General features: G+C 38.2%; 1 protein-coding gene across 2 annotated transcripts in view; it reads right to left on the bottom strand.

The window, feature by feature from the left end:
• Window positions 1-3,155, bottom strand: part of LOC145993983 (ATP-binding cassette sub-family C member 4-like) — a 152,082-nt gene extending 148,927 nt beyond the window's left edge. Inside the window, exon 1 of one of the 2 annotated variants that reach the window (XM_083130012.1) lies at window positions 2,987-3,155. The gene's annotated coding sequence lies outside the window, so the exon portion shown is untranslated. Of the gene's footprint in view, window positions 1-2,913 lie in introns of both variants that reach the window. The other variant, XM_083130013.1, reaches the window with a different exon arrangement.
• Window positions 3,156-12,946: the final 9,791 nt, after the last annotated feature.

Raw genomic sequence — 12,946 nt, 5'->3', positions numbered from 1 at the left:
AATTTTATTTTATTTTCACAAAGCAAACTTTACTCGACATTTAGATGTTTGTTTCTAAAAATATTACTACAAACTTTTTTATAAACATTTTTTTTTGCCTGTGACGGGTATGACACCATGCACATTATTTACTTGTAGGATTATGGAACAATACAAAGGCTATGAAAATTATCATAAGTAGATATTTCAAACTAACGTTTGTTTCAGAAATGAAGTAGGATACTTCAGAGCTTAAGATATAGAAACAATAAATGAGACAACTAGAACGAAATTAGAATTAAAATAGATATCTTATGGTATAATAATGAAACTAAGTGAAGTCGAGACACCACACATAAAATACAGACTCTACTATTAAAAGTAATAGGTTTGAAATAATATGTTATTTCAAAGACATGAAACTATTGTTTGTGTTAATAATTCCAAATTCTACATTGTTTTTCCTTTAATTTCATATGTAATTGATACATTCAATAAAAATAAAATTAACCTTGTTTGTCCACTTTCACATGGAATGGCTGATATGTTGTTTATTTGATTAGACAATTAATGCAAAATGTTCGTTAAACAATGGGAGTGGTTTGAACCCGTTAAACCCTCTCAGTATGTCCTGCTAGAGGGGGTGGGGGCGAAGCCTTCATTCGATATAGTCTTCAGCTAGTATTTGATTATCATCCGTGATGGGATGAGGACATCAGCTGAGAAGTTAGTAAATCATGCGGAACACTTGGGTATTTGTAGAAATGTAACAAAATATAATCAGCAATCAAGCTGTGAACAGTTGAAACACTAATATATCTATTTCTAGGATATTGTGACGTAGTGTACTTTGGTAAAATAAATAAAAATTTACAAGTAAAAATGCAAATGCTGTTCATATTTTGCGTCTCTCTATTTCTCTCTGTCTTTTCTCTCCCCTCTCTTTCAAGCAGAGGTTTATTCAAAATTTTTCATTAGAGCGGTTGTAAGTTCGTGTTTAAGGGGTGTAAAGGTATATTTGGAAACAAAATGACCATAAATTGGGCTTTTAATTTTGGAGGGTTGTTAGGGGGTTCGGTGTGTGGATAAATCACTGCCTTCTGGCTTCTCTGTTCTCTCTCTCTCTTTCTCTCTCTCTCTCTCTCTCTCTCTCTTTCATTCTCTCTCTCTCTCTCCCTTTCTCTGTGTCTACTCTGAAGCTGATACCTATGAAACCGCTGTCCGGAATGCGTCAACAGCTGCTTCAGGCGACACAAATCGCTCACCACGTATCTTATTTCCAATGTGTGGGAACAAAAATAAGTCATTAGGTGATAAATCAGGTGAGTACAGACAATGAGTCATTAATTCAACATTTTTACTGGACAAAAAAATAACAGTTTGGTGTGCTGAGTGCGAACTGGCATTGTCGTGGTGAAGAATAATGCGACGATTTGGGTTTGCTTTTCACATATGTGGCACCAGCGCAATTCTGTCCAGCGCGCTTAGACCGTGTTTAAGGGTCATATTAGTGTGACGTCACTGGAAGACTGAGTCCAAACATACCCGACACGTGGTGTTTCCTATGCGATCGCGTTGGATTTTCCGTCGCAAGAAGCAATTATGAAAATTATGACAGCAGTTACGAACAAAAAGTGTGATCTGTATCATACATATGTAGGGTGACCATAATATTTTGGCCAAAAACAGGACATCCCAAGGAGATCAGTTTAACCCCCCCCCCCTCTGAAAAATCGGTTGCGCCTAATTATAAAATTATTGCTATTATTAACGTATTATTATTATTTATTAAAAATAGGTAAAAAGGTAATATCTCCCGTGCACATAACACCGTGCAATGATGGCCTATTTCTTAAAGGATGGATCACATAAATGATACATCATAAAGAATAAATGAAATATGATCTTCCGTTGTCAAAAGCAATGAATTGTTTCAATATCGGTACGACTTGCATAGTGTTCCTTCTGATCAACCTTTGATGTTAGTTCTATGCTGAGGTTGAATAATGCCAGAAGAATTTAGCAGGCGAACTCATCTTCTTGGAAGCAGCTTCATTCTTCATCAACCGTTTATGAAATTTCCAGAAAACCTTACCCCAGATATCGGATACACAGCTCTAGAATTTCTCTTGAGTTTGTGTCAAGAAGCAGGAACTTCAAATTCTTGTTGCAGTTCCGTAAAGAAAGTATATGCTTATTCATTATTCAAATATCGGAAGATGCATCCATATATAAAATATATCTTACAGAGGAAAAGGTAAAGAAGAACTTGAGTAAATGCCAAAACACACGGAACTAGATTTCCAGTAAGAATGTCCTAGTTAGCGCTGGACTGGCTACCTGGCTGGAAATGATGGCTGCTGGGCATGTTTTGACGACTAGACCGTGTTCTAATTGGAACCTGCATCCTCTGCTGGATTCTGTGGAACAGCCAATCAGAGCGAGAGTGTATATGCTTTTGGGTTCACGTGACCAAGCTTTGCTTTTCCCATATATGGCACCAGCGCAATTCTGCCCAGCCGCCTATTTTCATGGCCGTGCGTTTAGATTTCTCTGCACCAAGGGAAATTTCCATTCGTGTAGCAACACTGCCTCTACCAAGCGCGGCACAGAAAGGATTAAGGAGTTCTCCTGTCAACCCTGTTTGGAGTTGGAACCCCCAAGGACGCATGTTTTTAAATAACCACTTGCTTCGGCTGGAAAACAGGTCGTCAAAGGGTGGGATGGATAACTATCAATGTCGTACATTTACAAGTCTTCAAATTCTTTAAATAATTTACTTAAATTCTAGTTTAGAAGTTTGTTTTAATAGTTTGCGAGAAATTACCCATATATTAAAGATAAATGTACAAAAATATATGAAAAATATTGGTTTACCCGCGCTAAACGAGGTCAAATGAAAAATACGCCTTCAATGACGTCAGTGAAACTCACCTACAAGAAAGGTCAAGGACCGTAACACCAGTTGAGACTTAAAGTAATCACTGTGTGTGAAGAAACATATTACCTGAATCTTCAATGTACTTGACCAACACAGGCGTCGTAGTAGAATGGAGTTCTACATTGTAAACGGAAAGATTGGGCTAGTTTCTTAACCAGGAAAAAGGTAATAAAGAAATAAACTGCCTTGTCACAAGGAAAGCACGAATTCTTCTAAAGAACAACAACGAAGCAACTCCAGGTTCGTTTTGATGCCCTTTCATGTGTGAGCAAGGTCGATTCCATTATCTGCCAAGAGGAAAAAAAACATTTTCCTTTGTTATCGCTGCTGCTTCGGCTTGCATAACTTTCTCTCCTTTGACATTTGTTTTTGCGCGCATGCGTGTGTGTTTGTTGTGTTTTTAAATTCGACAGCAAATTAATAAGACACGGACATCCAAGGAGGTAGTCCATCTTTTATCAACTTTTAGATTTTGATGCCCCTTGGAAACTTTTCTGCGGGCGTCCATGTAGCAACTACTCAAAATATTGTGGTATACAGGGTGATTCTAAAGGTAGGGTACAAACGAAAACCACAGATACCTCCCATGAAATAGAGACGAAAGTGCCCCTTTCACTTTGCCGAGAGATGCCTCCGTGAGGAGCTAGACAACGCCGAAAACGTGTGAAAATGAACTTCACACCGCTGTACAGCCATTACCAGTGAAGACAGAAAGGCGGAACAAAAGAAGTCAAAAGGAACATCAAAATCGCCCATCCGAAAAACACCAGGCAGCAGCTGCGCAACGCATGCGAATGGGGTTCCACAAAGGAAATAGGAGTGTCCCGCAAGACAAGTGAAGGGAAAGGGTAGCGATCGACAACAGTAGGGACAAAAGAAGCAATGAAGCATGATGTAACAATTGCACAGCGAAAAAAACCACCATGACTGAAGCAGTGCAGTCGAAAAAAGTAGTGCGAGGTTGCAGAACCACGGGAGGACGACATAGGACGAACAAACACACCGAGAATTCAAGCAAAGTGGTCCGTGATACTCAACAGGCAACAGACGCGTACATGGTTCGGGGCAGAAATGGCGGCGCTGGCGGTGCAGCGCATGGGGAGTCCCCAAACACATTGTAGAGACACCGCAGCAAGAACAAAGCACGGTGCAACAAAAGAGAAAGAGGACCGGACGGGGAATGGTACCTGCCAAGGAGACAACAAATACGGGACGATGGATTCCCCGTAGCAGCACCGAGGGGATGTCACACAGAGGTTGTGCGCCAGCAGGACAAACACAGCAACTACGGGCACAGGAGGTTATTGCCAATGAAAGGTGCACGTACAGATAGGACCACGTTTCTCGTACAGACGTTGTTACAAACGTCGTGATGGGGCCCAATCAGCCTCTTAGAAATGAAGCCGGAGGCACATCGCTGGGTGGGATGGGGCGAAAGGCTGCTGGAGTGTCGTACGGACCCCACCACTCCACTTTGCTTGCATTCTCGGTGTGTTTCTTGCTTCTTTTGTCTCTTCTGTTGTCGATTGCTACCCTTTCCCTTCACTTGCCTTGCTGGACACTCATATTTCCTTTGTGGAACCCCATGCGCATGCGTTGCGCAGCTGCCGCCTGGTGTTTTTCGGATGGGCGACTTTGGTGTTCCTTTTGACTTTTTTTGTTCCGCCTTTCTATCTTCACTGGTACTGGCTGTACAGAGGTGTGAAGTTCATTTTCACACGTTTTCGGCGTTGTCTAGCTCCTCACGGAGGCATCTCTCGAAAAGTGGAAGGTACACTTTCGTCTCTATTTCATGGGAGGTATCTGTGGTTCTCGTTTGTACCTTACCTTTAGAATCACCCTATATTATGTTCATAGCTGATCATGCTTCACGTAGGTACATACACATTTCTTTTGTTAACATAAAACGTTATTACTCACCTATAAAAGGTGCCGGTGCGTAATTATTATACTAAGCCGTCGTATCTGGATAACATGTTGCTCCCTTGCACCAGCATACACAAACCATCGTAAAAGTAGAAATTTAAGGGAGAATTCACACGAAGAAACACGCGACATGCGACACGAGTGTTTCACACCGAAGAGACAAGATGCACGCGACAAGCGGCAAGCTACACTGGTTTCCTTGTTCAGTTTGCATGGTACCGATATAATTGCATTAATCAGTTTATTAGTCACCCGAAAATAACGTAACAAGATACATTGTTACATGTAAATTGCGTTAAAAATACGTGCAAGTTACTGAAACTTGGGAGAGGCATGTCGTGCATGAGAAAACTGAGAAATAATATGCACTGACCTCAAATTGTATACGCTAGACTTTTCAGTCTGAATAAAGCGAATACCTAAACACTAGAGAAATGGTTCTCAACCTTCGTGTCACGGTATTTTTTTTAAGACAGTGCCCTTAGCCGAAGAATTTTCCTCGTAAATCTTTACAGTATTGAAGATTTTATGCATGAATTAATACGAGAGCTGCTGGAAAAAAATTTTCTGCAATCAATATGAAAAAAGACATGTGAAATTCTGGACATGGCTTTATTGTTTTTCAAAGTATTCACCCTTAAGATCGATACACTTTTGCATATGCTCAAACCATTTTTGGTAGCATTTTTCTACTCTGAAGCTGACACCTCAGAAACCGCTGTTCGGAATGCGTCAACAGCTGCTTCAGGCGACACAAATCGCTCACCACAAATCTTATTTTTCATGTGTGGGAACAAAAATAAGTCATTAGGTGATAAATCAGGTGAGTACAGACAATGAGTCATTAATTCGACATTTTTACTGGACAAAAAATCAACAGTTTGATGTGCTGAGTGGGAACTGGCGTTGTCGTGGTGAAGAATAAAGCGACGATTTGGATTTGTTTTACGCAATTCATTGATGACCTCTGGCAAACAAATTGTTGTATACCACTCAGCCTTTACAGTCCTTCGATTTTCTAAAGCTATTGTTGCCACATGTCCGGTATAACCGAAGAAACAAGTCATCATTTGCTTGGCAGCACTCCTCGAACGAACACTTTTGTTGGTTTCGGCTCACTTTGAAACACCCAAACAGTGGATTGCTGTTTAGTTTCGGATTTAAATGAATAGATCCAAGTTTCGTCCCCTGTAACGATGTAGTACATCAAATTTGGCTTGCCTCGGTTGAATGTTTTGAGCATTTCATTACACCAATTTGCACGAGCCTGTTTTTGAGCTTCGGTCAAGTTGTGTGGGATCCAAAGGCTTGAAAGTTTCCGTACGTTCAGATGACCATGCAAAATCGTATTTATTGTTTTCATGTCAATGTTTAAGGATGCCTGAATCTCACGGTATGTCACATGCCGATCTCTCTCAATCATTTCACGTACAGCATCAACATTACTGGCAACAACAGACGTGAATGGACGACCTTCACGAAATTCATCACTGAGAAATGTGCGACCGCACTGGAATTCGGAAAACCAAATGTGCACAGTCCTATTGGATGATGCTTCATTCCCAAAAGCCAAATGAAGTCGCTCGATGCATTGTTTCGGTATTAATCTACATTTGAAATCATAAAAAAAAACATTGCCGGAAAGTGTTCATTTCTCACACGAAACAACTTCTTCAAACTGCTGTGAAAAATAAACGAATAGGCTTAAACAAACAATCAAAGATAATTTAAACATAATAAAGGTCTATTCTTCCGATTTTTATAATAGCGGAAAACTAGCGCCACTGTTGGTGGTAGTTTGCACAAACTTTTCCAGCAACCCTCGTATGTACCTATGAAATTAAGTATTGAGAAATAAATTCTAGCATAATCATAAGAGTAATAATAGTTTGATTACATGTATAGGATTGTTGACAAATATAAACATATGGAAGTCAAATTGGTAACGTCGTCTCCTTGTAATTAAGTTATCCCGGGTTCGATAACCGGGGAGACACGGGGCAGATCCAGTTCAGATTAGTCTATTTGTGCATAAAATGGACTTAAGAAACAAAAACTCACAACTCAAATATCATATTGGGATTATAATAGTTGTCAACCAGTTTCAGCAGAACATTTCGGTGCTCAGTATAGTTGATACGAGGGCACGGTATCGGGTCGCTGCCCGGCGGTTAAAAACTATGCACTAGAGTACTTTACCATGTTGACTAATATATTTTGGACTAAAGTACCTCCATAAGCTGAATTTTTCAAATAAAACACTCAAGTAAATGGCCAAAACACGTCCTCTTTACAAAATGTTGAAGGCAAATTACAGCCGATATATAAGTGCATAAAAAGACTTGATAAAGCGAAATGAACGTTGTGTTATATCTTAAAACATTGTACATATCGATACTTTACTATATCAACAAATTAGAGGTTCAAACAAAATGCCGGTTGGGCTCTCTTCTAGAGTCTAAATCAGAAGTAACACTATGCAAGTCGTAACGATATTAAAACACTTAATTACTTTTAACAACGGAAGATCATATTTCATTTATTCTTTATGATGTATCATTTATGTGTTCCATCCTTTAAGAAATAGGCCGCCATGGCACGGTGCTATGTGCACGGGAAATTTTACCTTTTTACCTATTATTTAATAAATAATAATAATACGTTAATAATAGCAATAATATTATAATATAATTAGGCCCAACCAATTTTTCAGAAGGTTGATCTCCTTGAGGTGTCCTGTTTATGGAGAAAATATTATGGCCACCCTACATATGTATGATACAGATCACACTTTTTGTTCGCAACTGCTGTAATAATTTTCATAATTGCGACTTGCGGTGGAAAATCCAATGCTTTGCATAGGAAACACCACGTGTCGGCTATGTTTGGACTCAGTCTTCCAGTGACGTCACACTAATATGGTCCCTTAGAACACGGTCTAAGCGCGCGTCCACGAAACTAGGCGGCTGGGCAGAATTGCGCTTGTGCCACATGTGGGAAAAGCAAAGCGAGAGCGGGACAAAAGTCGCTGGTTCCCGCCCACTGTGTGGCAACGTCAAAGGGCTGCGTTGCCTAGTTCGAGCGTCAGACCGACCTCTCTCCTGACCTTTCGAGCATGTAGCACATGAATTACAAATAGCGAGATCTTTCATTCTCTTAAACCTCCGAACACACGGGGTTGTGCACTGACTTGGCAACAGCGCGAACTTCTGCCACCCGCCTAATTTCATGGCCGTGCGTTTAGTTGCCAAAACCCACAACACATGCTGTGGCGATACTATGTGCGTGCTACAAAGCATAAGATAAGCAAGTTGCTAGAGCATGAACTTCAACTGCGTAGTCTAAATGTTGCGTGCTCCTACCTCATTATGGATGTCGATAAGAAGCAATTAAATGTGGTACGAGGATAGTTTTCACGTAATCTTCATAGCCCTAAGTAGTTTGATTAGTTTATGTAAACAATGTAGATTATAGGAAGAACAATTTTCAAAAATGTTTCTTTTATTTACCCTTTGTTTTAGCCTTTACTTTCCCAATGGTCTATGGGTGTTCCATCCACAATATAGACCGAATCGCCCAATGGCACAATCATGGACCATCGTTCTAATTAAACAATTCATGTGCTTTTAGGGCCTTCATACTTGTATATGAGGTTGTAAACGCTGACAGATTTTGAGATAAAACTTTGAAATGTCATGTGGAAGAAAACCCACCCACCCAGGACCCCTCCCCCCGACTCCAAAGTTACGTATGGAAGCTGGCGCGAATTTTAAATTTGTACACTTATTTGACATAAAATGTTATAGCTCGTAGTCTGTTTGACCAATCTACTTCGGGTAACTTTTGTTTTTCCGCTAAAACATCAGGGCATGCAAAGGTGCAGGAATTAAAACGCCATAGTCAATATGAAGGGGTGCGTGGGCCGCGGCCCCCTACTTTCAATTAAATAATCATGAAAATGGGGAGTTTGCTCCCTTTTCCCCCGCTATTTTTGGAAGGGGAGGCAAACTTTAGCCTTATTTTCAAAGAATGGTCCTTTCTCAACGGAATGAAAGTCATTTCATGTTTCTGGGTGCATTACATTATATAATATGTGAAAAAACTTCCCATTTTTATGATTTTTTTTCATTGAAAGTTGGGGGCCGCGGCCCACCTAACCCCTCTTATTGGCTTTGGCGTTTTGATTTCTACGCGGTTGCATGCCCTGATGTTCTAGCTGCAAAACAAAAGTTACCCGAAGTAGTTTGCTCAAATAGTCTCAGAGACATAACGTTTTTCTGAAATAAGTGTAAAATTTAAAAATCACGCGCAAAGGCGGCGGCCAGAGAGAGGTTACTTTCGACAACTCGCTCGGCAGTCTAAAGGTTGAATTAAATAAGTTCATTCTGAACTTAAAGCAATCCCATTGACGTATTTGGTATCGAAAGAAAAGAAATTCGGGTGAACGAAACGTTTCAGGTGCGTTGCACTCACGGTTCCCGGGCTATCAATATGAAAATACGGTACAAAAACGCAATAACAAGTTCAAAATAAGGGACCAAATTGCATAAACACTATATATAGAACCCAGTTTTCGGAAAGTTACTTTAAAAGTAACTGAATTACTGTCACACCTCTTTAAAAGTAGCTCAGTTTTAGTTTGAAAAGTAGCAGTACTTTTGCAGTTACTTTCTGCCGGAAACTTTATTTTTTCTTGTTTTTTCATCGTTGCGACTGCCACGTCCTATTGGTAATTATCTTTTGCAGTACTTGCAACCTGCTTTATATTTACTATCAATTATCACTATCCTTCAATCACAGGTGAAAATCTTCCTCCAACCATGACTCGAAATATACTCAGTATTTTCGTATTCTGTGTATCAGAACACTATGTTTACCATTTAACTTAAAACACGTCGAACAAGTGATGTCCGTTGAACCGTGGAAACTTGGAAACTGCGGGTTGTCATTGAGAGTCAGCACATGCAGTGTTGCCACGTCCCACGTACATCTTTACTTCGTTGAATAAAAATCTGTATAAAATCGGTTTCGCAATGTGAATTGACAATGGAAATGGATTTTAGAAACAGATGCAAAGAGCTTCAAAACAAGACCAATATTGTATTTCTTGGACTACCAGGCACGTATCCAGGAATTCCTTTCGGGGGGCTGAACATCATCTTCTTAAGGGTATAGATAGAACCTCACAATTGTATGTTTAAGGCCTGTGGTGGCGATTGGGTTTCAAAACGGGTGGGGGTGCAAGGAAAGTTTACGTGGTAGACAAGGCCTAGGATTATGAGGCAAAAAAAATGAGGAACAACTATCCCCTAAATCGTTGCCACTGTTTAAGGCTGCCATTTTAATCAGAACGTGAAATCGGAACTTTTTTATCACTCGACTACCCTATTTTCATGCATTAACATTGTGTGTCAGAACCATCTGAGTGTGTGTGTTTATCCATTTCTTCTCAGTAGGCATCAACACATCTGTGGTGTCTGATTACACTAGTCAGTAGTATCTGACTGCGCTAGTGGATGTTGCTGCATGGGTGGTCTTTAATTTGCACGTACTTATAACTAATTTGCACGGGTTTTAATTAATTCGCATGTACTTAGAATTCATTTGCATGTACTTAGAGTACTTTACATTTATGTATTTGCATGTTTATAACTTTTATGAATATATATTTATTTATTTTATGAAAAATATGTATATAGAAGGTAATTAGAGGTACTAAGCGCTATGCATATGTTTTCATATTCATTACTACAAAGTATGTAATGTATGAAACTATAATAATTAATGTTTATAGTATTGAAAATAAGTTTTCTATGGTTTATGAACCGCTATGAACGGAGGTAATGGGTGTAGGTACAGGTTCAATTACGATTGGGGACGGTCCCGGTGCTCGAACCCGCGATATGTAATATTATTAATTAGTACTATGTAATAATGTATGTTATTATGGTATGAAAGACGATGATCTCAGACGCCAGACAGGAGACTGTGAACTCCGCAGGTAGAGGAGAAAGGAATTTGGGGGAAGAGCGGTCAAGGTCAAATGACGTCAGAACGTCAGAACAAAGGAAGAAGCTGATTCACCAATCAGAGAACGCGTCGGTAGATTTTCAGAACCGGTTTTTTCAAGGTTAACCAGTACGCAAGAACAGGGGAAAGCTATGCAATACTGTAGGGCAGGGGAGGGATTCAACCAGACAACAAAGGATGTCTGAGAATGCGCAGCAAGGGTCAAATCTCTGAAGCTATGCGGTTTCCGCCGCCAATTAATATTCCGCTCAGGTTTGCCTCCAAGGCACAGGACGCTTTAGCGCAGGTTTTTTTTATCTGTACTATGAAGAAGGGAGAGCTATTAGGGACGGAGCCTACAGTTTTCACCATTTTCTTTTATCACGGGGTAACGAACCTAGGACCCTTTGATTATTGATTTAGGTAGTAAATGTATGTTACTGTGCACTATTTAACTTAATTTTGAGTTTATTTTTTACCAAACTTTGACTTTATGTCAAACATTTTCACAGCTTATCCTTATTTTTACAAAAATAACACTATTTGTACTATTCAGGCAACATTTTTTATTAAATTTTGGACTCGCAAAGATATTTTTACAACTTTTTAACTTATTATTTTACGTTAATTTTTTACCAAAATAACACTATTTGTACTATTCAGGCAACACTTTTATTAAATTTTGGACTCAGACATTTTTTCAACTTTTAACTTATTATTTTACAACTTTAAGTTAATTTTTTACCAAAATAACACTATTTGTACTATTCAAGCAACATTTTTTATTAAATTTTGGACTCACAAACACATTTTTTTCTACGTTTAACTTATTATTTTACAACTTTATATTAATTTTTTACCAAAATAACACTATTTGTACTAATCAGGCAACATTTTTTATTAAATTTTGGACTCGCAAAGACATTTTTTCAACTTTTAACTTATTATTTTACAACTTTATGTTAATTTTTACCAAAATAACACTATTTGTACTATTCAGGCAACATTTTTTATTAAATTTTTTATTTACAAAGAGATTTTTTCAATTTTTAATTTATTATTTACAAGTTTATGCCTATTTTTTTACTCAAATAACGCAATTCTATCTGTTCAGGAAAGACTTTTAGTTACATTTTCGACACACAAAGTGTGTGTTCTCAACTTCTATCTGTTTATTTCACAAGTTTAGGCTTATTATTACCAAAATAACACAATTCAATCTGTTCAGGAAAGACTTTTAGTTATATTTTCGACACACAGAGTGTGTGATCTCAATTTCTATCTGTTTTATTTCACAAGTTTAGGCTTATTATTACCAAAATAATACAATTCAATCTGTTCAGGAAAGACTTTTAGTCGCATTTTCGACACACAGAGTGTGTGATCTCAACTTCTATCTGTTTATTTCACAAGTTTAGGCTTATTATTACCAAAATAATACAATTCAATCTGTTCAGGAAAGACTTTTAGTCGCATTTTCGACACACAAAGTGTGTGTTCTCAACTTCTATCTCTTTATTTCACAAGTTTAGGCTTATTATTACTCAAATAACTCAATTCTATCTGTTCAGGAAAGATTTTTAGTTACATTTTCGACACACAAAGTGTGTGTTCTCAACTTTTATTTGTTTATTTTACAAGTTTAGCCTAATATTTACTCAAATGATACTATTTATATTATTCAGGCACCATTTTTTATTACATTTTGGACTCTCAAAGACACACACACACACACACAGAGAGAGAGAGAGAGAGAGAGAGAGAGAGAGAGAGAGAGAGAGAGATAGAGAGAGAGAGAGATTTTTTCCAAGTTTACAGGATTATTCTCTAGTTTACTCAACACAATTTAGATGTGTTTTGAATTATATTTTGGATGCAAAAGTATGTTTTGACAAGTTCTACCCTTTTATTTTACAAGTTTAGGCTTATTATTACTCAAATAACACAATTTAATCCAGTCAGGAAGGATTTGTTATTATATTTTGGATGCACAAAGAGATGTTTTCAACTTTTTTACTGATTTTTTGCAGGGTATGTATTAATTTGTATTTATTTTGTTTCGTATCATATATACATTTACAAATTTTTAAT

The sequence above is a fragment of the Lepisma saccharinum genome, chromosome 10 (assembly GCF_977018435.1).
Source record: "Lepisma saccharinum chromosome 10, izLepSacc3.1, whole genome shotgun sequence".
NCBI classification, from domain to species: domain Eukaryota; kingdom Metazoa; phylum Arthropoda; class Insecta; order Zygentoma; family Lepismatidae; genus Lepisma; species Lepisma saccharinum.
The sequence above is the reverse complement of the archived record's forward strand: the minus strand, read 5'-3'. Positions and strand labels throughout refer to the sequence as shown.